The 25,257-nt window shown below is 43.4% G+C and overlaps 1 protein-coding gene across 3 annotated transcripts in view; it reads left to right on the forward strand.

Moving 5' to 3' along the window:
- The window catches only part of LOC147709479 (cysteine-rich secretory protein 2-like), a 190,299-nt gene that overhangs the window by 127,924 nt on the left and 37,118 nt on the right, over positions 1–25,257 (forward strand). The gene's annotated exons all lie outside the window — the stretch shown is intronic.

A 25,257-nucleotide genomic window follows, 5' to 3' on the forward strand; every position in this document is an offset into this window, starting at 1 on the left:
CATGAAAGTAAGTCTAAGCATTCAAATTCATATCAGTGTGCATGGTTAGCTGCATTTTTTTTAAAACTAGTAATTTCTAGATCACTACCCCAAAATATTCAGGTAACATGAGTAATATAGTTCTATATTGCCATCTAGGGGTTCACGTGAGGTGTCATTTGCAAACCAGTCATGTCACCACAACCCCTCAATGGCAATATTGGACAATATTACATGGTCACCTGGTATCTATAGATGCGTATGCAAAAGTCCTGTGCAGCAGCCCTCCCATCCCTTCAGTGCCAGTGCTCTCAATGTGCAGCAACAGGAATCCTGCCAGTCATAAATTTGTTAAAAAGTATGAGACATTCTCAGGAGCTCATATGACTGTTTATAAGTGCAAGACGCTCCTTGGATCAGGAGCTCAGATGATGATTATTTGACAGGCGAATTATCATCATATGAGCACATGATCCTGGGAGTGCCATGTACGTTTGAGCTAAAATGTTCACTGAAACAACCCAGACCTGAAGTAGGCGATTGTCGGATGCTGAAAATATATATAAACAGACATCTCAAAAATAAAAATCACATGACCTAGCACTCTTCTTTTAGGGATCTAGCTATAATGGGCACCTTCATCATGCACTGCTTATGGCTGCAAATCCCACATCAGTCATGACATCTCAAATATCATTACTGATATTACTCATTATATCTCAAATGACATCATTGATGACATTATTGATTACTGTATGTTGTAATTGTGACAGCATCCTATAGGGTGTGTGGACTGAAGAAATTCAGCAAGCTACATCAGTGCCCAATGTTCCATTATGTATTAAGTGATAAAGGACATGGGGGCGTGGCTTGGACGGCAGGGGAAATGGCCGCCTGAACCAGGAGCTCTGTGGATCGGGAGAGGGATGCCTTTAATTATCCCAATTTCCCCGCTGTAATCACGAGCCAAACTCAAGGACCCAGCGCCTGAACTCAGGAGGAGTCCTCCGACGGGTTGACAGCCGCCTGATGCTGCCGCTTCCAGTATTTCTCGGACTTTGGTGACGAGCGCGCTGAGTCCCGGGCGGTATCTAAAATGGCGGCGCCCGGTTGCGTCTCCACTGCCTGACGCCGAGCATTAAAAAGACTCATCTACAGCCTTCAGCCACCTACCACACGCTGGGTAAGTGAAAAGGTCAATGGACAGTGCCCCTGAAAGTCACCACGGGGGAAAAGATGCCCTACAGTCGACTCAGCACCTGAAAATCGGCACATCTTGCCTGACCCTAAAATGGCGGCGCCGAATCCAGCATAAACACACTATCTGCCCATAAGGTGTGCTCCTGCTGCATTTCAATGCTAATCCTTCAGTTCTTGAGGGTCTCTACTGCACCAGAACGGCTCCACTTTGCTTTGGCATGCATGGAAACAAACTGCTCTTGTCCAGTGTTGCCTACCACGTGGCCTTTCATGTTTCTACCTCACCACTGAGTGCCTCCACATGGTCGATGACACACAGACCACAGCCTAATGTATAACGGAGTCCGCCTTTCGATGTAACTTTCGCAGGCTATACGGACCACTCTCGAAGCCAAACCCAGCAGATGGTCAGCATCCCTGCCCTACTGGCGTAGGTGACCAGCATCAGCACTACACAGGGTCTTCTTACCGACTTTACAGGAGCACACACCTGCTTCCTACAGCACTTAAACTACTATAAACTGCGATGGCTAACAGAGAGGACAGAAACACCTCCAAAAAGGTGAAGCCAGACCCACTTATCTCGGACTCCCCCATTAAGAGCAGATCAGACATGGCTGCCACGATGGAAATGATCCTCAGGAAACTGGCTGACCTCCACAAACTTTCTAAATCTACCAAATCTAATACCGACTCTATGCAGCTAGAACTCACAGCGATCAGAGCCGATATGAATACAATAAACACAGGTTTGGGGGCAGCCGAACAACGTATAAGCAACATGGAGGACCTGGCTTGACAATCAGCTTCCAAAATCCAACGCCTAGAAAACGCCACGGACGAACTCAAACGCCACAACGCGGAGTTGGAAGATAGGAACAGGAGAGGAAACATCAGAATTTTTGGCGTTCCAGAGAACTCGGAGAAAGATGCGGATTCCTGCGTGGCCTTCCTCGAATCGTGGATTCCTATGATCACCAACATAGAATTCCCACACGGCCTTGAACTAGATAGGGCACACAGGATCCCTACCTTCGCTACCAAGAACTCCAAAGGCCCCAGACCGTTGATATGCAAACCACTCAGATTTCAACATGTAGAGATGATCCTCCAATTCGCAAGGAAAAATCATTCCGTCTCATGGGAAGGTCATAGAATCATCTTTACACAGGACTTCTCAAAAGATACGGTGGTGACCCGTAAAGGTTTCCAAGAACTCAGAGACAAACTTAGATCCAAAAACATTGCTTTCTCCTTTGCCGGCCCGGCGAAATTCAGAATTGTAGTGAATGGACACCCAAGATTCTTCACGGACCCCAGAGCCCTTGCAGACCTACTAGAAGATCGCTGCGAACAAGAAATGGATCTATCGTCCGGCCTCTCGAACAAAAGGAAAACATGAACTCATCCACCTCACAAGTCACCAAATTGTCTGCTATTACTCTATGCCAACAAGCCCTGCCTGGTCCTTAATAGGTTTGTTATGGTGCTAGCCCCATGCTCTGTATTCGGATAACATCCGCTTCAACACTACAGTCCTTCATCTCACATGATCACTCTCCTGTATCGTGAGTTACTGTTCTTATAGTTGTGTCATTTGTTTCCTATACAGTTTGCAACTCTGCGATTGCAGGTCTATACCACTTTTCTACATGCAGGCCGTGTACTTCAACACAATGCCACACTATTGTTATTCACCAATGTTATTCAAGACTGTTAGTCACTATTGCTGTCCGTTAACGAAATATAGCCTTAGCGTAAACTGTTTATGCTCTCACGCCACTACCGATGTTTACGGCTATATTTAATGGTACTTTTTCAGCCGCAAAATTGGCTTGACGGGTATGACAAGTTTCAGGTTGATTGATAATATGCTAGTTTCGATGTTTAGGGAATTTACAAGCTACCAGCTTAGTACTCCTGCTTCCACCTAGCACGGTACTGCCGTCGTACTCTCTATGTACGTATTTGGGGGGAAGGGAGGGAGAGAGGTGTGGGGGGGTTGGAGGGTAGTTCTGACAGGGGGGGAAATGGAGCTAAAAGAGTTCAAGAATCTCAGTTTTTCTTTCTGTATTGTACTGTCTTTTGCTTATGTTCATTTATTACAGGTATGACACACGTCTCTCACTGCATTCCAAAACCCTATTTCAATGCTGTATCTTATGCCCTGTCCTTAGAATTGTATCTACACATTCTGACCCACACTGTGTCCAGCACACGGCACTACACACAGATATCTTTCGTCTACCAGGCAGCCTCTCAGCGATGATACCTCACTCCAATGTCTAATACAAAAGCATTAGCCGATGACCTCACGATAATCTCTCTTAATGTTAAGGGCCTCAACCATCCGGTAAAGAGGAGGAAAGTCTTTGAACATCTCACCAAATCGAAGGGGGACATTATTTTACTCCAGGAAACCAAATTATCTGAAGATGACCTACATTTCCTGAACATCCATTGGGCGTCACACATATTGAACTCACCAGCGACTCATAAAAAAGGAGGGGTGATCACCCTACTAGTGAAAAAAGCTAATCTAACACTAGTCTCGCACTCTCATGACGAAGATGGTAGACTTTCCGTTACACACTTACTAAGGGAGGATGACCCCATTCATGTAATAAATATCTACGGCCCAAATGCTGACGACCCGGAATTCTGGGACTCGGTTTCGCGCTCATTTGAACCCATCCCTCCAGACGACCTGATGATAGTGGGAGGCGACTTCAATCTCCCCCTTGACCCGATTCTAGAAAGACAATCCAAATGTTCCTTCCACCCATCCTGCTCACACGACGCCCTCCTTCGCCTCTGTGATAGATATTTTCTGAAAGATTCCTGGCGTCTCCAAAACCCAGACAGTAGGGACTATACTTTTTACTCCGCCCCACACAAATCATATTCACGCATCAACTTCATTCTGATCTCAAGCCCCTTCACACACCTGATAGAGGAAACTGAAATAGCCCCTAAATTGGTCTCTGACCACGCCTGTATTCGCACCAAGCTGGCTGGCTCCAAATCGATTCTTCCAACCAAGAGATGCCGCTTCAATGATGAAACCCTTTCAGATCCAGCAAACAAATTATTAATAGCTAATGCCATTGATGAATACCTAACCTTAAATGACACCCACGACACTACACCTAACACCTTGTGGGATGCTCTGAAAGCAACAATCCGAGGGGTCATCATCAACATCAGAGCCAAGACGAACAAGACGCTAAATAAAGATCTAGAATCCTTAGAACAATAGATTGGAGCACTAGAATCCCAACATAAGTCCAACCCTCTGGACAATAAGACACTAGAAACACTAACCAAAAAAAAGTACGAATACAACACCATCACCAGCAAACGAGCGGGGGTGTGGATCAACCGTTTCATAGCCCTAAAACTCTGCGAGGGCAACAAAGCAGGAAAACTTCTAGCCTCCTATCTCAAACATAAACAGAAATTGTCCACCATAACGTCCATTAAAGACACTAGAAACATCACTCATACCAAACAATCTAGTATCCTCGACACGTTCAAATCATTTTACGAAGACTTATACAAAAATGACAAACGACTAGATGAATCAGCCTGCAATGACTACCTTGAATCGCTTCACCTCCCCAGACTCTCAGAAGCAGATATGACTCACCTAGGTCCCCAGTCACTAGCGCAGAGATCAGAGCAGCAATTACCACACTAAAGAATAATAAGGCCCCCGGACCTGACGGCTTCATGGCGTCATTCAATAAGGCCTTCACAGCTCAACTTAGCCCTCCGCTCCTTAACCTTTTTAACTCCACAGCGTCCAGCGGCAGTGTTTCCCCATCAATGAGTGAAGCGACGATCATAGTAATACCCAAAGAAGGGAAAGACCCCCTCCTCACTAAAAATTACCGTCCCATTTCTCTGATAAACCTTGATTGTAAAATATATGCAAAAATATTAGCGACCAGACTATATTCCGTCCTCGACAAACTAATCAGCCCCTCGCAGGTTGGCTTCCTAAAACACCGGATGTCAAACGACAACACTAGACTGCTGTGCCACCTTCTGGAGAAAGCAAAGACCTCTTCCGCCCCAACTGTAGCGATAACCTTGGACGCGGAAAAGGCCTTTGACAAGGTCTCATGGTCCTTCCTCCGGCATTGCATGCACTCATTCAACCTCGGCGACTCCTTTGCCAAAATGGTGATGGCCCTATACTCTGCCCCATCTGCTAGGAAAGCTATAAATGGCACCCTATTCGACCCGTTCCGACTCCATCAGGGAACCAGACAAGGCTGCCCTCTCTCCCCAGCTCTTTTTCTCCTAGCCCTTGAATCCCTCCTTACAGACATCAAAAACAAAAAAGACATTGCGGGTGTTTCCTTCGGGGACACACGAGTTAAGTTAGCAGCGTATGCAGATGACATCCTAATTACAACGGAAGACCCTACTACCTCCATCGCTGGGCTTATGTCCTCGATTGATAAATACTCCTCCCTATCCGGCTACAAATTAAATAGAGATAAATCCGAGGTAAAACCTCTAAATGTCCACACCTCTAGGGAAGTGTTAGGCGACTCTGGACTGACTTGGCAAACTAGCGGGATTACATACTTGGGGATAGAATTTACCAATGACCTTCTAAGTACCCTTAAACATAATGAGACCACGACCCTGTCCAAAATCAAATGACTGCTTGACGGTTGGTCCCCCCGGTTCATCACTTGGTGGGGTCGTATAGAAACTATAAAAATGAGGATATCCCCCTTAGTCAACAACCTTATCACAATGCTTCCACTTATGCTTTCCAAATAATTCCACAGTAAATTAGACAAACTGATTTCTTCCTTTCTATGGCAGGGCAAGAAAGCCCGAATTCGCTTAAAGAAATTACGATTAGATAAAACCTTAGGGGGAGTCAACCTGGCGGACTTCAAACTATATCAAATTGCCTTTCTGGAAAATTGTGGGTTTGTAATGCACTAGAATCGACTCCCGAAGGAGTATCTCTGCGCAGTAGACCGCTGGGGAACCCGTCCTGGCTTTCCCTGTGAGATGGTCTCTACTGGGTATCTCCAAGGTGAAACCAGGCATCCCGGCGTATGTGGGGGGCCGTTGTGGAGATGAGGCAAGCTAATGCCCAGAGTTGCCGAGTGTGATCCCTGGTTAGAGTAGGCACCGAGATGAGAATTATCGAGTCCGCTGACCCTGGTCCACAACCCTGCCGCGTCAGGAATTGAACCCTGGTCCCAGGCTGTCCTCTGCTCTCGGTCTGCTGCCTCTAACCAGTGAATATATAGAAAAACAATGTCCCACTGGGTATCAATAACAGAGACAATTCAAACTATTGCATACAATACGTATTGCAGAAAAGGAACACCAGGGAGTCTCAGTACATTGTGTGAGAAGGTTATTAATCACCAATTACATTAAACATGGGAAGCACAGTTAAAAGGCAGCACTGTACATGAAAAGCAACCATGGAGCAACCCAAATGACACTTGGTGACAGTGTGATGACGCAGTGATAGTGACGACGCAAGTGAAGGTGAAAAGCAGCGTGGTCGGCGCAAAGTGATAGAAACAATCAGTTAAAGGCTTTCACATTGAGTATATACAAATAAACAAGTTCAATTTAGCATGGTGATAAGCCTATTGGTAGTGCACCGTGAAATCGCGCTGTTGTTGTCGACGGCGTTTCGATCCTCTATGATTCTGGATCCTCTTCAGGACAGGGTTGACATTGAGTGAGGATGCTGGAGTATTGGAGCGCTGACTGAATGTAGGGGTCAGTCGTCCACAAGGTAGTAGGTCGGGGTACTCGTGTGTAATTAAGGAGTACCTGTTCAGGTATCCTCTTGTGGAGTCGGCGGGGCACCTGAATCGTTAGGAACTGAAGGTCACCGGTGGCAAGTCAAAAGATCACTGCTAGGGGGTTAAATCTCCTCTGTTCGTGCCGGCTAGGCGCCTGGATTAGTCGGGCGGGGGGTGCCGGTTGAATTCTCTGCGGTAACGTCCCGCGCAGAGTACCAGTGAGCCACACCACACCACTACAAGGATCGTATTGGCTAACCTCACAGACGGAGTATACCCCAGTGTGGCTCTCTGTAGAAAGGTCCATATTGCAAGGTCTCCCCTGTGCCTTGCTCACCATTAAACTCCGTCCCAACTTAGGACCGGGCCCTATCTTCAAAAAAACACCAAAATGGCTCTTCTCCAAGTTAGCAAACACTTACCACATCAATTCCGGCATTCAAATTGGGAGTCGCTCTGGCACAATACCACCTTAACATACAAAAGGAAACCCCTAAACTACTCTTCCTGGATAGAAAGAGGTATACTCTTCCCCCACCAACTCGCCGAAAACTCACTACCACTCACCTTCAGTGACCTGCAGAACAGATTCCTCCTACACCATATAGAATTCTATAGCTTTTTACATATCAAAGTAGCACTAGCGAAAGCGGACCTGAAGGATGTCACCCCCTCCCTGGATTCCTCACTTCACTTAATAAACTTGGCCACCAAGTCTCTAGAATATATAAACGTATTCGCACACAAACGTCCTCCCTAACCAAACCACTCCAGCTCTATTAGGACTCGTTCTCAACAACACCTACCTCAGCGACATAATGGCCAGAACCTTGGAGTCCACCACTCGCCACAAAATAAGCCCTACACTCTCACAAACCAAGTTCTGGCTACTTCATAAGGCCTTCTGGACACCTAGGAGGCTCTTTCTGCACAAAATCAGGGACGATGACACATGCTGGAATTGCAATGGTGTGGGAGGGGACCTTGAACACTTAATTTTCAGGTGCCCATGCGTCACCTCCTATTAGGACAGAATCTTTGATCTCATATCAAAAGCCCTACATATCACCCTCCCAAGGGAATTCTCAACGCTCGTCTTCGGATTTGCCAAAGCCGCCACACTCAATGATAATGACAAAGCCCTACTCGACCTATTGCTGACGGCTGCGGTTAAAATCATACTCAATAATTGGAAAAGCACAAACAAAGCTTCTTTCCCCCATTGGCTTAACTGGGTCACCAACTTAAGAGGAGCTGACAACATATCCCTCGCTTCAACCCCGTGGCGCCCGCCACTCAGAAAACGTTGGGCCTCACTAGATGAATACTTTGATCTACACAAGCCTCCCTGATACATGTCAGTCTCGAGACCATCCCGTACTTCCACCTGCCTAATTAACATGTTGTAGTGGTAATCTTATCACTCTATGACTATGTATGCCTTCCATCCTGTAACAATAGATGCAACTCTCCTTATGCATACCTGTACTTTCAATGTATTGTATAACTTATGATTTACTTAATTTACTGTAAAATACGGACACGACTCATGTGTATTTTCCATATACCCGCTTTTATTATTGTTTTGTTTACCCTATATGTGTGTATCCTTTATTCTGTTAATTTATTTTGTTCAGCTGTATGTCTTATATGCTCCGAATAAAAAACTTTTGAACACAAAAAAAAAGTGATAAAGGACATAACATTTTGGAAAGGGTAAAATTTTTGAATGATTGCCAACTCACCCATATTTAAGAACTCATCAGCTAAGTTCTATGGCTAACTCTTAGTAATTTTGCAAAATACTTTTCACACATATGCATTATGAGTATGTGAACTGGACAGAATGGCATGTAATCTTACAGCCATGCTTAGAAAAGTACTGTGAGTAAAGCCTTGGCTAAGTGAATCACCCTTATGTTTTATATTATTCAACAATGTGCAATACTTTAACGTCTTCAGTGGATTTCTGGAAATAAACCTCCACATCTAGATGTCAACTTTGTATAGAATTTCTCCAGAGCACTGTATCATAACAACTTAACATGGGCACATTCCCTGACATCCACTGGTCGGTAACGTATTTGGTACTGCAATTCTTTATTCAATCAATCAATAGACTTTATTTCGGTCAGAAGACCATAAAAGCACAGGATAAAAAAGACAATGCAATATGTACAATTCAATTACTAGCAAATGCTCATGTCCGATACACAGTTGATAATTAGTATCAAAACATTAATAAAATATGTACAAATAGAAATACTGTCAAAGTTTCTTTGTAAAGTACTGATTGATCATACCCTAGGAATACAAAAACTTCTTCTAAAAACACAAAAAATATGGGCTAGTAAAATGTCCGTCAATCGTGCACAACGGCTTCGCTAGGGTTACCATTTAAAATACATATGGTCAATGCATCTCTAGCCTATGTACATAGAAGTTTTTGCATATAAATCTTTAAAAAAAATTGACTGACAGTTATGTAACTAGTATAATAAAATGAGATAAAAGCACGTGCAGGGAGTTACAAAAAAATCGGATCCCTAGTCAGTGAATTAAATACTGTGCACTAAAATTCACGTAGCCGCCTTTTCTGAAAGACCCCTGCGTAGATGCCACATCGAATTTAAGAAACAGGAAACTGCAAACACTATGAGCGGATGGGTATCATGTTTTAATAATCTATAGGCCTCTATGTGGGACCTAAACCCAAGATTTTTGCATATTTGGGTTAGCCACCTTTTGCGTGGGAGGTGGTATACCGGGCAAAACAACAAGACATGAATTTCAGATTCTTCTCTATAATTGCATGCAGGACATTGCTTCTTATTCTCTGTTGCCCAATTGCTGGTAAGGGCATTTAGTGGTACTCCCCACTCCGAACTGCATGTAGAGTTTCCTGGCCTGTACAGGGTAAATCAGGTCCAGGAAATCTTCCTTCCTGTATTCAGCCTTTATTAACAGGAACTCCGAAGTCATCGAACCCCCTGTGGCACTCCCCTAAATGGCTATCAGGTTTGCCTTTCTATAAAGGTAAACCAAGTCTTGCCTAGATATTGATAAGCATGATGTCTCTGGGGTTAGCCAGAGATCCAGCCTACCTAGCCTAGCCAAGAGATGCTTTATATGGCACAGCCACAAGATATTTTTAGTTGGTAGAATAGTAAGAATCTCCCTTAGCTCCCTGTAGGCGAAAAGTTCTGGGGTCACCCACACCCTGCGCCAAAATGTAATGGGCCTCAAGGCAATTTCTTCATTGAAAGGCCGCAGGCCCAGATCCATGCGAAGGGGCACCAAGGGGGAGCTCGGTGGCAGACCCACTATCTGTCTCATACAATTATTCTCTATCTTTAGGAGATTAGTTGTGGGTGTGTGTCCCCACAGTTCAGCCCCATATAGGGCAGCCCCTCTCGCCTGAGCTTTGTATATTTCTACGGCGGGTGACACTGGCCTATATGTAGTTGACCTATGGTATTTCATTAACCCTCCCAGTGTCTGTGCTAGTTTTAATCTTGCCTTATCCATTTGTGGTTTCCAAAGAAAGTCTTCTGTTAGCGTAATGCCTAAGTAATCAAATGTCCTCACCCTATCTAGGGTTATGTTGTCAAGAGTGGGATTTGGCCGAGTAGATGTAGGCGGGTTGAAGATCATATATTTTGTCTTAAGTAAATTTATCTCCAGACCCCGCATAATACAAAATTCGGCGAATCCGTCCAGGGTGCGTTGGACACCTGTTGGAGTTTTAGACAACAACAAGGTGTCATCCGCAAACATTAGCACAGGTATCTTCCCCAGACCCAGTTTCGGTACGTCAATGTCCTTGATGTTGTTAAAATTGGTAAATGAGCCCATTGATGTACAGACAGAATAATGTAGGGGCAAGGACACATCCCTGTCGTACCCCATTCTTGACTGGGAAGCACGCAGATAATTCCCCATGTTTCCTGCTTCTGACTTGCGCATAAATCCCTGTGTGTAACCTCATGAGGACTTGTAGGAGGTAGGGTGGGATCCCAAGATCGTTTAAAACCTCCCAGAGTTTCCCTCTAGGGACCAGGTCGAAAGCCGACCTCAGATCAACAAAAATAAGATAGAGGCTGCCACTCTTCATCTTAACTGTTGTCCAGAACAGTAGTTGTAGCTTTAATATCTGGTCCACAGTTGAGGTGTTTGATCTGAAGCCGGCTTGGTAAGGACTTTGGATATCTTTCTCCTCCATCCAACTTTGTATACGTTCAAGGAGAACCCTACCCATCAATTTTTGTGGAATGTCAATAAGACTGATGGGTCTATAGTTGGATGGTAAAAGGGGGCAACCTTTTTTATAGATGGGGACAATCTCGGCCCCGCACCAGGTATCCGGCGAGGCCATGCCCTTCAGAATGGCATTGAATAGGGCACATAGATAGGGGGTCCAAACCCCAGGTTCCGTACGGAAGAGCTCCCCAGGGAGCTTATCTAAGCCTGGAGCTTTGTTGAGGGGTAATCTATTGATGGCATTCCCTACTTCAATCAAGGTAATATCCCACAACCCTTTTGAACTAGACTCGTAGGTGATTCCCCCGGAAACTGATATTTTATCACCCACCGATTCCTCCCATATAGGTCCCAAAGTGCCTCTCTCAGGCTTCTGGCGCTATGTTGGGCTCCCGGACTGCTTAACCTTCTCTATTTCCTGCGCTTACTATCGCCCAAAATGATTTCAGGTCTCTATTCTTCAGGGCAATCTAAAGTGCTTCCCATTTTTCGGTTTCCCAATTATTCTTTTCCCTTTTTAAGGTCCTTTTGTAATTTGCCCGAAGGCATTTGATTTGAGGTCTATCCTTTGCCTTGACTGCGGCTATTAAGTCCTGCTTGGCTCTACGGCAGGTGGCATTAAACCAGGAGGTTGTATTATTCTTAGTTCCTCTAGATGTTGTAATGGGGTATGCTATCTCAATCAGACTAGCCGTTAGCTGCTCGTAAATTTCACCTGCCCTGTTTTGGGTCCCCTGGCAAATCTCCATCTTGCCTAGTTCCCCCATTTCCTCTATCAGGGGAGTTGCCAGCTCATATACTTTGGCCACCTTAGTTGGCAAATGTTGTATTTTACACCACCTAACTCTTCGTCTGTTATTTGAAAGCAGCAATGGGTCAGGCCCCTTAGACAGTGGGAGTGATGCGTTAGGGACACCCATGTTCTCTGTGTTCAGTGACAATACCAAAGCGTTGTGGTCACTGTCCTGCCTCTCAAGTACCTGGAAATCCAGGACCTTATCCCAGGATTTGGTTTCCACTAAGATGTAGTCGATCAGAGATGTTTGACCTTCCCTGTTGAATGTGGTCTGGCCTGGTTAATCAGATTTTGTTCTCCCATTGCAGACCCTAAAAGAGTGAGCTAGGGTCAATGAATGGAATTGGATAGCCAACGGTGTCCAGATTTTTATATAGGGCTAACTTGTGGTTCAGGTATAGACCAGTAGCGGTCTTCTTCTTAGGGGTCGCCTTGGTTTGGGTCAGTTAGTGGTTCATACTGACAGTTGAAGTCTCCTCCTACAATCAGCATTATGCCCGGCTTTAGACCTGATAGCAAGCTTCCCAGTTTGTCCAAAACCGCTGATTCCTGTATATAGCTTACAGGCCAAGAATACACGTTGATGAGGGCTATTTTAAATTTATTTGGAAATGTCAACATGACACAAAGAATATTGTTAGTTTGCAAAGTTATTTGTTCTGCCTTTGCCCCAATATGCATGCCCAGCCAAACAGTTAAGCCTCCCAACGGTCTGCCCCTTCCACAGGAGGAGGCCAGAATACTAAAAGATGCAAATCCCAACCTATATTATTCCTCCATGGCCCATGTCTCCTGGAAAAGGCAGATGTCGTGGTGGTCTATGAAGCCTCCCCAATCTGGGCAGGGTAGTTTGTTTTTAAGTCCTGCCAGGTTCCATGATAGAATCTTTATACTATCCCCTGCTTTTCTAGGCATTTCCTGCACTTCTGTGTTGGAAGTACATGGGATTCCAGGGGAGTTATTGCCCAACTGGCCTACATCGCATGGCTCTGTCCTTGCCGCTAGAAGTGGGACAGTCGGATCAGTTAATTGCTGTGTTCCCTGTCTCAATGAGTACACATTTAATAACCCACTTTCCCCAGCACTATTAGCTCCAAAACTCCAAATTACTTATAGAGGCAACCCCCTATTGTTCTCCAATAGGACCTTTGCTGGGTAAGCTGGAGACGAATCCCCCTGCCTTTGGGAGAAGGTAGTATGAGATGATTTTACATGTGTGTCGGCCAAATAGCCACCGTTGTCATTCATGGGAGTTTGTCAATCTACCAGATCAAGGAGACAGTATCTGTTACTTAGAGGTATATTAAAGCAAGGGGTATTGTCCCTCTCCCAACCACCTTTCTGTATATACCTTGTGTGGGCCCAATTTTTTTTTGGCTAAGGCCATCCTCTCTTCAGAAATGCCCTCTGGATAGAAATAGCAAAGTGGTAGTGTTTGCGTGTCATTACTTGCCATAAAAGACGGCCATCCCGCGATATGCTGGACCGTGTACCTATCCCTAAAATTAATCAGAATACAATCCCCCTGTATATCTTTCTGCCTTTGACCTATCCAACTAACCCTACACACATGGATAATTTTGCTGTGAGCCCAAGGGGGGAAGAGGTCTGTTGCTATTTAACCAGAATAGGACTTTGTTTCTTAATTCTGTGTATGATTCCACCCTACTATTATGCAGACTAGGTACTCCAGCTAGAACCACTACATAGGGAGAGGAGGCTGGTGGCAAGTCTATTCGTGGGAGGCGAGATTCACTTGTCTGGGTGGTTTGGCCATGCATATCTTTTTTGCTCTTAACTCCCTCATTGGGGTGCCTACGGGCCTTCTCCAGATTTGGCGTTCCCACAGGACGTTTCTCAGGGCCCTTTCCTTGATTTAGATCTTCCCCATTTGGGAGACCACTGGCTCCCATTTTGTTAATGGCTGGTCCTGGCCAATCAGGGGCCGGGCAGGAGCGGTTGGGTCGATCGTTCGGAGGTGCTGTTACCGTAGTACACTCTTCAAGAGCTGCCCTTGGGGTCACGGCTTTGGCACACTCAGCCCCTTGTATAATGGGTGGATGTTTAGTTTCCCAGGACTCTGCTAATGTTGTTAATGGTTGAATTTTCCTCAATACTTTGTCTATACTATTTGTGATCACCTGGTCTATATAGGTTTTGAGATCTTTTATCATCTGTAAGTCCCAGTTTGGGATATTCCTTCCTTCCTCGTTGCTTAGGTCCAGTATGTGGATATTAGTTGAGCTCCTAGATCAATCAATCAATGAGGAGGGACTAGGGATTAGAAGGTCTGTTTCATTCCCCAGGGAAAGTACAAGGTTTATCAAAAAGGAAACAGACACTTGTAACACTAGGCCATTGGTCATATAAATTTAGAGTAACCTCAAAAACCCTATGCACATGTGGATTTTGCGGTATATATGGTTCATCCGCCCCGCATATGGGTTGTTGGCAGTTATCATTGGTTTCTCTAAGTTAGTGATGTTGCCAGCCTCAACCTGAGGCACCTCTGGCATATAGTGCAGTGTCCAGAGAAGCAGAAAAAAGTGGTGTGTCAAAAAAAGAAAAAAGAAAAAAGAAAAAATGGTTTTAAAAAAAACTGAAAAATCACCCTGAGTGATTTTATTTAATGGTGTGATTTCCAGGTTTGTTAAAAAAGATCTGTTACTACTAAATTGATCGAGTTACTAGATCATAGTAGTTGAAAAAACACTTATTACACAAACGTCGACATGTTTCTGCTCTTTCGGCCCACAGGGGTCTATAGAGCATTCGTCAGGACTAACAGTAAAAATAGACAGACAATGTTCGAATTACTCACACCTTTTGTGTAGTATTGCATTAATAACCTGTATAATTTTCAGGGTATTGACTCCTCCGTTTTCTGAAAAAAATAGGAAGAGAACATCGAAAAAGACACACTCTTTTTATACACAATCCTAATTTAGGCAAGTGCACAGGGTAGAATAACATTATTATTCATTCATTACTTATAATCAGGAATATTCATCTCTGAAGTAGGGAGGGTTTGGGAAATGGTTAGAGCTTATCGCGCTGTGGACAGGGAAATGTACACACATTACAAGCACCTGCAGCAAGTGTGAATTGAAAATCGTACGCGCCGGCCTCTTGTCTAGCAAGCAAAGCGGGTCAGTTATTTTTTAGATATGCAGTCTATAGAGCGCGTGGTGAAGCAACTCGTAGAAGGGAACCTATTAGGTAAGATGGGTGAGTTATGTTAAACGCTGCGCAAGCGCGTACCTTGTTAACAGAGATTACTTGCTTGCGTCGGGGGGCCCTCAGGACTCAGAGCTGTGTTTAAAAAATATCGGGTTATTGAATATTCTGCGTGGTCACCTTACCGTGGTTCAGTAGGAAATGCTGCACGACTCCGCCATTACCCGCGTGTGCTAGTGATCACGTCTTGTGCTGACTCTGCCCCCGGAAGTTAGTGAATCCGGTTGGGCAGGCATTTTTAAAGGGCAGGCACTTTTTGCTCACGTGTTAGCGAGCGTATCTAGATGGGATGTTTTTTATAAACAAAACTTTATTGCTCGCCTCAAGATGAAAAGGGAATTTGGCGAGTGTTGTTATAAAACAGGCAGTCTCTTGTGTTGTAGTTGGTACAGACACTCTGGGCTCACGTGTTTAACTAGCATATTTAGGTGGATTCTTTTGCATAAACAGAGCTTACTAGCACACGCGGGTAATGGCGGAGTCGTGCAGCATTTCCTACTGAACCACGGTAAGGTGACCACGCAGAATATTCAATAACCCGATATTTTTTAAACACAGCTCTGAGTCCTGAGGGCCCCCCGACGCAAGCAAGTAATCTCTGTTAACAAGGTACGCGCTTGCGCAGCGTTTAACATAACTCACCCATCTTACCTAATAGGTTCCCTTCTACGAGTTGCTTCACCACGCGCTCTATAGACTGCATATCTAAAAAATAACTGACCCGCTTTGCTTGCTAGACAAGAGGCCGGCGCGTACGATTTTCAATTCACACTTGCTGCAGGTGCTTGTAATGTGTGTACATTTCCCTGTCCACAGCGCGATAAGCTCTAACCATTTCCCAAACCCTCCCTACTTCAGAGATGAATATTCCTGATTATAAGTAATGAATGAATAATAATGTTATTCTACCCTGTGCACTTGCCTAAATTAGGATTGTGTATAAAAAGAGTGTGTCTTTTTCGATGTTCTCTTCCTATTTTTTTCAGAAAACGGAGGAGTCAATACCCTGAAAATTACACAGGTTATTAATGCAATACTACACAAAAGGTGTGAGTAATTCGAACATTGTCTGTCTATTTTTACTGTTAGTCCTGACGAATGCTCTATAGACCCCTGTGGGCCGAAAGAGCAGAAACATGTTGACGTTTGTGTAATAAGTGTTTTTTCAACTACTATGATCTAGTAACTCGATCAATTTAGTAGTAACAGATCTTTTTTAACAAACCTGGAAATCACACCATTAAATAAAATCACTCAGGGTGATTTTTCAGTTTTTTTAAAACCATTTTTTCTTTTTTCTTTTTTCGACACACCACTTTTTTCTGCTTCTCTGGACACTGCACTATATGCCAGAGGTGCCTCAGGTTGAGGCTGGCAACATCACTAACTTAGAGAAACCAATGATAACTGCCAACAACCCATATGCGGGGCGGATGAACCATATATACCGCAAAATCCACATGTGCATAGGGTTTTTGAGGTTACTCTAAATTTATATGACCAATGGCCTAGTGTTACAAGTGTCTGTTTCCTTTTTGATAAACCTTGAGCTCCTAGATCAAACAGCCGAGATTTTACTTGTGTGTTTATTACCTGAGCTACCTTTACTTTTCTTTTGGGACTTCTTGGTCTTAGATAGAATGATGGAATGGTTTCGGAACCTCCCCCCGCATCTCCCCCTTGCGTTGGTATTAGAACTACTTAACCCTGCATCACTGCTACCTGACAATTGGTTAGGGGGTTAGGTGAGAGATCTCGTGTTGGGGTTCCCAAGTTGGGGCTATTTCCAAGGTTTGTGCGATTGGAGGTAATGTTGGCGTTATTGATAAACGCCTCTCAGTTTGTGAGATTTCATTGATTACTGCACCAAAAGCCTGCTGCAGCATTTTATCTATGGCAGTGTGCTTTACCACTGGAATATGAGAGTGCGTTTTCTGCCTGGTACTAGCTCTAGGTGGTGGGGGGTGTGTTTTCCCATACTTCACTTGATGAATGTCGGGAGCAATCACCTATTTTCCACCTCTTGGTCAAAGAGCTATATAATGGTAAATTTTACAATTTAATGTCAACAATAATAAGCTCGTAGGAGAGCAAATACAGGGGTGAACAGCAAGTGAAGGTGCTTAGTTGGGCTATGGTGATCTGACAGTCAAGCTCCTGAATGGAAAGCAGTCTGGAGAACTCAATCACAGTACCTTGCTTATAGGTCCCAGGAGTAAAAAGTCAGAAAGTAGGCCCAGCCCGGCCTCCACCGGCCAGTGACGGCTAAGGACGGGCCCGCCCTTGGCCTGGGCTTCGCCCGCACGCGTCCGGCGCTGCGGGGGGCTCTCCTCGTTATTATGGCGCCTCCAGGCGCAGGCTGGGGCGTCACGAACACGCCTGTGGCCCCGGAGCAGCTGGGAAATGTGATTTTCCCTCGTTGTGTCGGGCCGTTTCCCTCACGGCGTGGCAAAGAGAGCTAGACACACAGCTGTTTCCCTCACGACTTCCGGATGTTGCAGGTCAGTTACAGCGTCCCCAAGGGAGTGTTCAACTCAATTTTAGCATCCCACGCTGCGGGGGCGCCCCTCGTTTTTATGGCGCCTCCGGGCGCAGGCTGGGCGTCACGAACCCGCCTGTGGCCACGGGGCAGCTGGGAAATGTAGTTTTCGGTCGTTGTGTCGGGCCATTTTCTTCACGGCGTGGCAAAGAGAGATAGACACACAGCCGTTTCCCTCACAGCTTCCGGTTGTTGCAGGTCAGTTTCAGCATCCCCAAGGGAGTGTTCAACTCAATTTTAGCGTCCCGCGCTGCGGGGGGTGCTCCACGTTTTTATGGCACCTCCAGGCGCAGGCAGGGGCGTCACGAGCGCGCCTGTGGCCCCGGGGCAGCTGGGAAATGTAATTTTCCCTCGTTGTGACGGGCCATTTCTCTCACAGCGTGGCAAAGAGAGATAGACACACAGCTGTTTCCCTCACAGCTTCGGGATGTTGCAGGTCAGTTTCAGCGTCCCCAGGGGAGTGTTCAACTCAATTTTAGCCTTCTTTATTCATTTTAAAACAAGTGTTCCAGATGTATAACGAAAGGAATAAGTACAAGTCACAGTGTGAAACAGAACATCAACAATAACTAATACTCCAGAAAATAATGAAATTTGCGTAGCCTGCGACAGCGCTCCAAGGAGGGTGGCTAGTGATGAACATTGCGTTATGAGACAAAGAAAATGCAAACGTAGTCATGAACAGAACAAAACACATTAAATATAATCTGTAAAAAGAAAAGGAGAAGAGAGAGAAATTAAAGGGGGGAGAGAAAAAGTAGTCCCAATATCAAGAAATAAAGTGATCCCACCCCCTACACTGCTCACTCCATCCATTGCAAAGCTCATTCCAAATACTGCAAAGGTCAGATTGGTGGTATCTCAAGTGACCCCCTGACATCCTGTAAACCAATCAGCTTAAGACAAGGTAAGGAGAAACCTCGAAGTAGAACCACGGTGCCCATCAGGGCAAATGATAGTGCATACCATGAAGAAGGATGGGTTCTAGAGAGGCCCATAACACATACCTGGTGCTCTAGGTAGCCAATGTGGAATGTAGGGGATGTGCTTATAGCATGTACGAGAAGGGGCACACTTACTTACTGAAAAAGGAGCCCCAGGCCTCATCAAAAGTCTGTAACTTGCCGTTCAGTTTATAAAAAAATCTCTCATATTGTACATATTTCCAGCCAAGCTTGGATAATGGGGGACCTTGAAGTCTTCCAAAAACCCAGGATTACCATTTTGCCTATGCCCAGAACAACTGAGAGACAACTTTTAACATGTTGCATCAGAGAGGGGAAATCAACAGAAGCGTTGGCTTTTCTGACAAAGTTTTTGCAAAAGTGTTCAGCTCCAAGCCACATCCTATTGAGAAACATGCTGATGCAACCCATAATAGGTCGGTCAGCCTTTCCCTGGTACATGCACTACTGTTTAAACCTGAAAATGTACTTATAGGTAAACTATGTATCATATAACCTCAACCTACACGATTTCCATTCTATACAATCACACTTGCATAAACAGTAATTCTATGGAATATAAGACTGTAAACCCTTAACTACAACTTTCTTTTTCAAGATCATGCGAGAGTTTATTGAGTAATGTGAATAGTAGTGTCATGGATAATGTCATCAGTGATGTCGTCAAGAATGTCATTTAAAATGTCGTTAGTGATGAAATATGTGAGTCCATAAGCAGTGCATGATGGGGACCCATGTTCTAGTTAGTTGACTAAATTATACATGATGAATGTTGGTGTTTTTATGAGTTTTTAAACATTATTGTGGCATTCTGTCACCTAACTTCAATGTCACTTTGTTTTTATGAGTGAATTTCTGGGATTTTTCTTTTACATATATCAAGATTTTGCATCATACCTAAGTATAACACTACTTTAAGCTTTAATTTTTGGTTCAAGGATGTTTTGGGACTTTTTAAAAACATTTTCTAAATTTAGCAGATATAACACTTTGTTCAGACAACCGACCCCAATATGCATGGACTACAGCCATGCAGTGACTGTTGGGCACAGTCCTGGTTTCCAACAAAAGCCGTGCACTCTCTGAAGGTATCCAACCCGACCCTCTAGTTGTGTGCTCAGGAGACATTAAGTAAAGGTTTATTCATGATCGACTTTTTAAATTTACTACATGATGAGCCATAAAACATTCACAAAAACACATATACAATCAGTCTTAAATACATCTTACTAAGCAACAGTTTAGCCACTCACACCATTATTTTCCTTTCCACCATCATCGGAAATTTTACAAAACAGCTCTTGTAATGCTCTCATCTGTGTTTGATTATACAGTTTTCTAAGAGGTTTTCTCCTTTCTGACATTAGAAACGGGCAAATGCAGACCACATGAATGCATGTTTTTTGTGATTGTTTACAAAGTTTGCATATCTTGCCTCTCCTTGTGATTCCATCTTCGGGCAAGGTCAAGGGAGGGTAGACAGCCCCAAAACATAAAAAAGTATGTTTTGTAAAACTCGAGTATCTGGTCGAGAAGTATGCTTGAGCGTGCAAAGAGGTATAGCTATTAATTACCATGTGGGCATGTGAGCATGTTTTCTGTATCTTTAATCCTGATAACGTGATACATTCCTCATATTTTTACTAAGAAGTTTTTTTTTTAATTATGATTGGTGCTTTCCATAGGTTTTTTGCTTGACGATTAGTCAGGGCTGCTTCAATATAATGATGTGCAGGAAAGGTGTGCCACGGTTACCTAGTTCATCCCATAATAATTTACTTAGGCAGTGATCTTGTGCTGATCTGAGTTTAAAAAAACACATTTTAGGAAGGCTCTTCGGTGCAAAGTTTTTTTGCTTTATAAACCCCAACTCCATGTGACCTTGTGTCGGTGATGCTGATTTTGGCAAAAAAAAAACAGATTTTATAACATTTTGTGACTATTTTATGCAGGGTAAGTGCATCCTGCCACCCACGGGCTTCACACCCACAACCAACAGTAGGAAGCAGATTGCCATCTACAACCTTTAATATTGGATCCAGTATAGGGCTCTTTAAAGTTTTGTGGGGAGAAATAAAAGACAAAATTAGGGCACAAGCCTTTGCCCGTAGTTGCTCTAAATGAGTAAGGCATGATCACGCGAGCCTATGGTTATGCCCAAATATTTGTATGCCGAGACTCTCTACACCAGTTTTTCTTTTGTAAATACCATGCACCATTCCTTTTTTATCTCTTCATCGACAACAATTATTTTGGTTTTGTTTAAGTTTATCTTCAGTTTAATACACTGATATCTTTGAGAAGTCTTTGAGGACCAATTTGCATTTTATTGCCAAAACCTACATTGTCAATGTTTATTAGATGTTATAATAATTTCTGCCTAACTTTGGTGGATGGGAATCTGTCTGTTCCAAAACAATAGAGAGATCTGATAATTATAATTTAAATAATAGTGGGGCGCACACACAGCCCTGCTTTAGCACTATGTATGTTGTAACTTTACGTGATATTCGTTTTCCATTTTTAATCTTCACTCCAATCCATGTATTGCTCTATTCAATATGTATGGCTCTAAGTAGATCATCTGGAATATCCAAATTTACCAGCTTTGTCCCTAGTAAAGGTCTGAGCATGCTCTCAAATTCTGATTAAAGTCCAGAAACTTAAATGCAGAAAGACATTTGACAGAAATTTTTTACCAATGAGGAACAAGAAGGCAAGCAGATGCTACTGTGCCTTGGCAAAAACCGGTTTGATTCAAAGGATTTAGCTGAGATGATATTGCGCAATCATTTAATTTGTTTAATGGGAGGGATGCAAAATGCCTGGCATTGTTATGCAAAACAGTGATTTGTCAATAATTAAAACATTAGATGCAGGAAACCTCTCCTCCATGAGTCTTGGATCATCTCATTAACCATGTTTTTAGATGAGAACTCTATATTCTTCTTAAATGAAGCTTCGGAAAGGGCATTTGCCATGGGGTGCCGTCTTTCCGATTTTTACGAGGAATAATGGTGATTTGTCGGCCAAGAGATCAATTCGTTTTTCCGAGATAACCTATTGAGCTGAAAGTGTACAATGCTTTCTTCAATGACAGCTTGTTGGCTTAAGGTCCCCAGGGCCACTCGGGTCAAATGTCTCCGTTTTATTTAATTACTGTTTTGCACTAAGAAGCACTACCCACAAGTACTCCAGAAAATGTGCATTGTTTGTGGTCATCCCGCCTCTCTCTGCCTGGTTAACTATCTGCTTTTATGTCTGTTGGTGTAAAGGAGCTTAGCCCAAATGTTCTCTTCTTGCTGTTTGTTAGTCAGCCATAGGTTTTTTTCCTGAGACTTTTTATAGCTTCTCCTACAGTGGTAATTAGTATGCCATTCTTCGGGTTCAACCTGATGTTTTTTAGTGCATGATTAATGTTTCTCATAAACATTTTGATGGCCCTTGTTTGAAAGCATCTCATATTTCTCTAAGAGCCAAGTTGCTTGCCTTTATTAGACTGATCATTTCGAAACTGAACCAGAAGCTCCTTCATTAAGGTTTCCTCACTTGATAAAAAATGACAGCCTTGATTATCCCAGAACTTTAGCCACTCCCTGCATAGATGTTTTGGAAATTTCCAATTTAATCTCCTATTGGTTTCTGTATGCGAGAATGCAGCTGGGCAATTTGTCATCTCAAGGGATGGTAGACCTTTGTTCTTCTCAATAGACAGGGGATCCCTTTTGGATCAAGTCACAATCTGAAATTGTTGAATAAATCTCCATTGATTTAACTTTTAATTATAAAATGGATGATTGATTTTGAAGCATTTTTAAATGGTGTCCCAGATTGAGATTTATCTGCTTTAAGTCTTTCATTAAGTATTCTCTAACCAACCAGAAGTAATCTCAAGGACAAGGCTTTTCCAGCTTCCAAACACCACTATCTTTAATTGGGTCCACCTGTTCTAGTATATTCCACATAATCTCTTGCTCCAGGAATTGATCGTCATCATACATATCAAGCAGATTTATATTCAAATCTCATATTAATATTATGTTTGTTGTAGTATGATCTTGCTTGATCTCCATTAAGATCAAAATTAATTTGGACATGGCCTTACGCTTCTCCTTGTGTGATGTCGGAATATGAATGTTGACGAATATCAAGCAGAAGTTTCACTCCTCTGTGTGACTCTCAACCTTAACTGCTAGGAGCCAAGTTTCCTTAAGCGGTATGTGGGTGCATACTATGTTCATAAAGCCTAGTAGAAGTGGTGCAGTGAAATCTATGAGACTTCACAGCGCCACTCTTACGGCTTGACTCACCCCATGTGTGGGAGATCACACCACAGTCCCCACCCCAAAAGCACTGGTGCGTGGTCCAAGAGGTATTGCCCCGAAACCTGCGTATGCAATGCCATCACAGCAGCCTCCCCTGAGAGCAGGAAGCGGTACAATCTACTATAAACTGAATGAGCGGGGTGCAGCATGTGTGTCCCCCTCCTCCGGGTACATCCTGCGCCATGCGTTTGTACAGCACACTGACTCAATTACCCATCCGAAGTGTGACTGTTATTTTCTGTTTAGAGTGGACCCTCGGGGATGCCTTTCCAAGGAGCTGTCTAAAACACAAATTAAATTACCAGCCCACACCACTGGGATCCCCATATATGCCAGTAGAAGAGCCTCTGAGTGTAGGTACATATTGCAATTTTCGATATTTGGGGCATGAATATTCAGTCTGCAGATTTCCTTACCATCTATATCTGCCTGTACCAGGATATACCTCTCCTCTACATCAGCCCCACTGACAAGGACTCTGAACGGTACCTGCTGAGCCACCCGGATAACCACTCCCCGGGCTTAGGAGAAAGTCACAGAGAACATATGGCCTCTCCATTTGTTATGGCTGGATAAAATATTTCAACATTATTTTGGGGAAAATCTGCAAATGCAATTTTAACAGTAAATGTGGGTTTAGTGATGAAAATGGCTACATTTACACCAAACATAAACACAAACAGATTGCTGCAGGTGTATACATTTACTACTACAGATTTATCTGCCACAAGTGTGTAAAAACCTTCAGTAGTAAATCGCACGCAAGGAAGTGGGTGTTACAAGTCATGGTTAGCTTAGTAAGTTTGGGAACTCCTTCAGCTTCATCCATTTGTGGACATTTTGAAATTTCTATCCAACTGTTTCCCATCATTGAAATGGTCAAATAGACTCCAGTCTAGGGCTAGAGTACCTTTCTTTCCAGAAGGGAAAGGGAACTGATGAACCCCAGATTTAGGAGAGATGTAAGTGAAGAGCTTTTTCATGGGGAAAATGTTATCATCAGAGATCAAATAGAAGGTCAAAATGGGTGTATGCACAGCGGGCTCCATTCATCCTTAGAGTAATTAATGCTATGCAGACTTAACCACACCGGGAATAGGACCTCAGGGAATATTGTACTTGCAATTCCCAGTAAATACTCCTGGAAACCGCAAGATGCCAGTTTTCCAGACGTGCTACTGGGAGTATTTGTAAATACATTATGTTGTTAATCTGGACCTGTACCTAGGCGCACTTTTATGGGTACAGATTTATCGCTTTTTGGTTGCATTGCCCCCACTGTTTCCAAAAACTAACGAGAGAACTCTCATGCTAGGGACTTTCTTAAACAGAAGTCACTTATTCTTGGGAACCTCAGGAACCAGTAGCCAACCCCAGCTCTTGATCATGTAAATTCATCCTCTGGAGTTCTCACCACCTTCTCTGACTTTATTAGTTTGTTGATTGCATCTCAAACAATGCATGCTCAGGAGAAAAGCTCTCTACAAATATCCTACTCCTGGAACCTCCAAGTAATAGGGTCTTAGTCAATTCTATGGACCTGGTTTAATGAGGCGTCAGATTCAGACACACAGGAGTATATAAAGTAGTACTTCTGCAGTACTTTTTATGTACCAGGGGTACTCATATACAATAAGTGCAAACAGAACAGCCTTGGCCCTCTTGCACTTATATTTACTTGGGGTTTTTGGAGAGGACTCACAAAGACACGTAACAGTGCCTTTGTATATCATCAATGTGGTTAAAACCTGAAGCACCTACATATGAAATGTGGCGAGCAAAGTTTTATAATATTTTTCATTTAGAATTTAATTTATATCGCATTAAATCAATTACGAAAAAGCGTGGGTACAAAATATGGCAGACTCTGATAGATTATTTGGATCACTAGTCACTACTATTCCTGCCATCAAATAAGGCAAGCTGCTGTTTAGACTGTATTTATTTGATGCTAAAATCATCTCTATTGCTTTTATGTTTATTTATGTTGAATATGTAAATCACCAAGTTGAAATATCGACATGTATATTTTTTCTATATATGGCTTTGAACTGAATCAATAAAAAAAAAGAAAAGGCACGTAACAGTGCATAAAAGAGTAATCCTGTATTACTACTCCTTATACTCACAATCGATTGTGCAAATTTGCCAAATTTTG

This window comes from Lissotriton vulgaris, chromosome 6 (assembly GCF_964263255.1).
Source record: "Lissotriton vulgaris chromosome 6, aLisVul1.2, whole genome shotgun sequence".
Taxonomy (NCBI): domain Eukaryota; kingdom Metazoa; phylum Chordata; class Amphibia; order Caudata; family Salamandridae; genus Lissotriton; species Lissotriton vulgaris.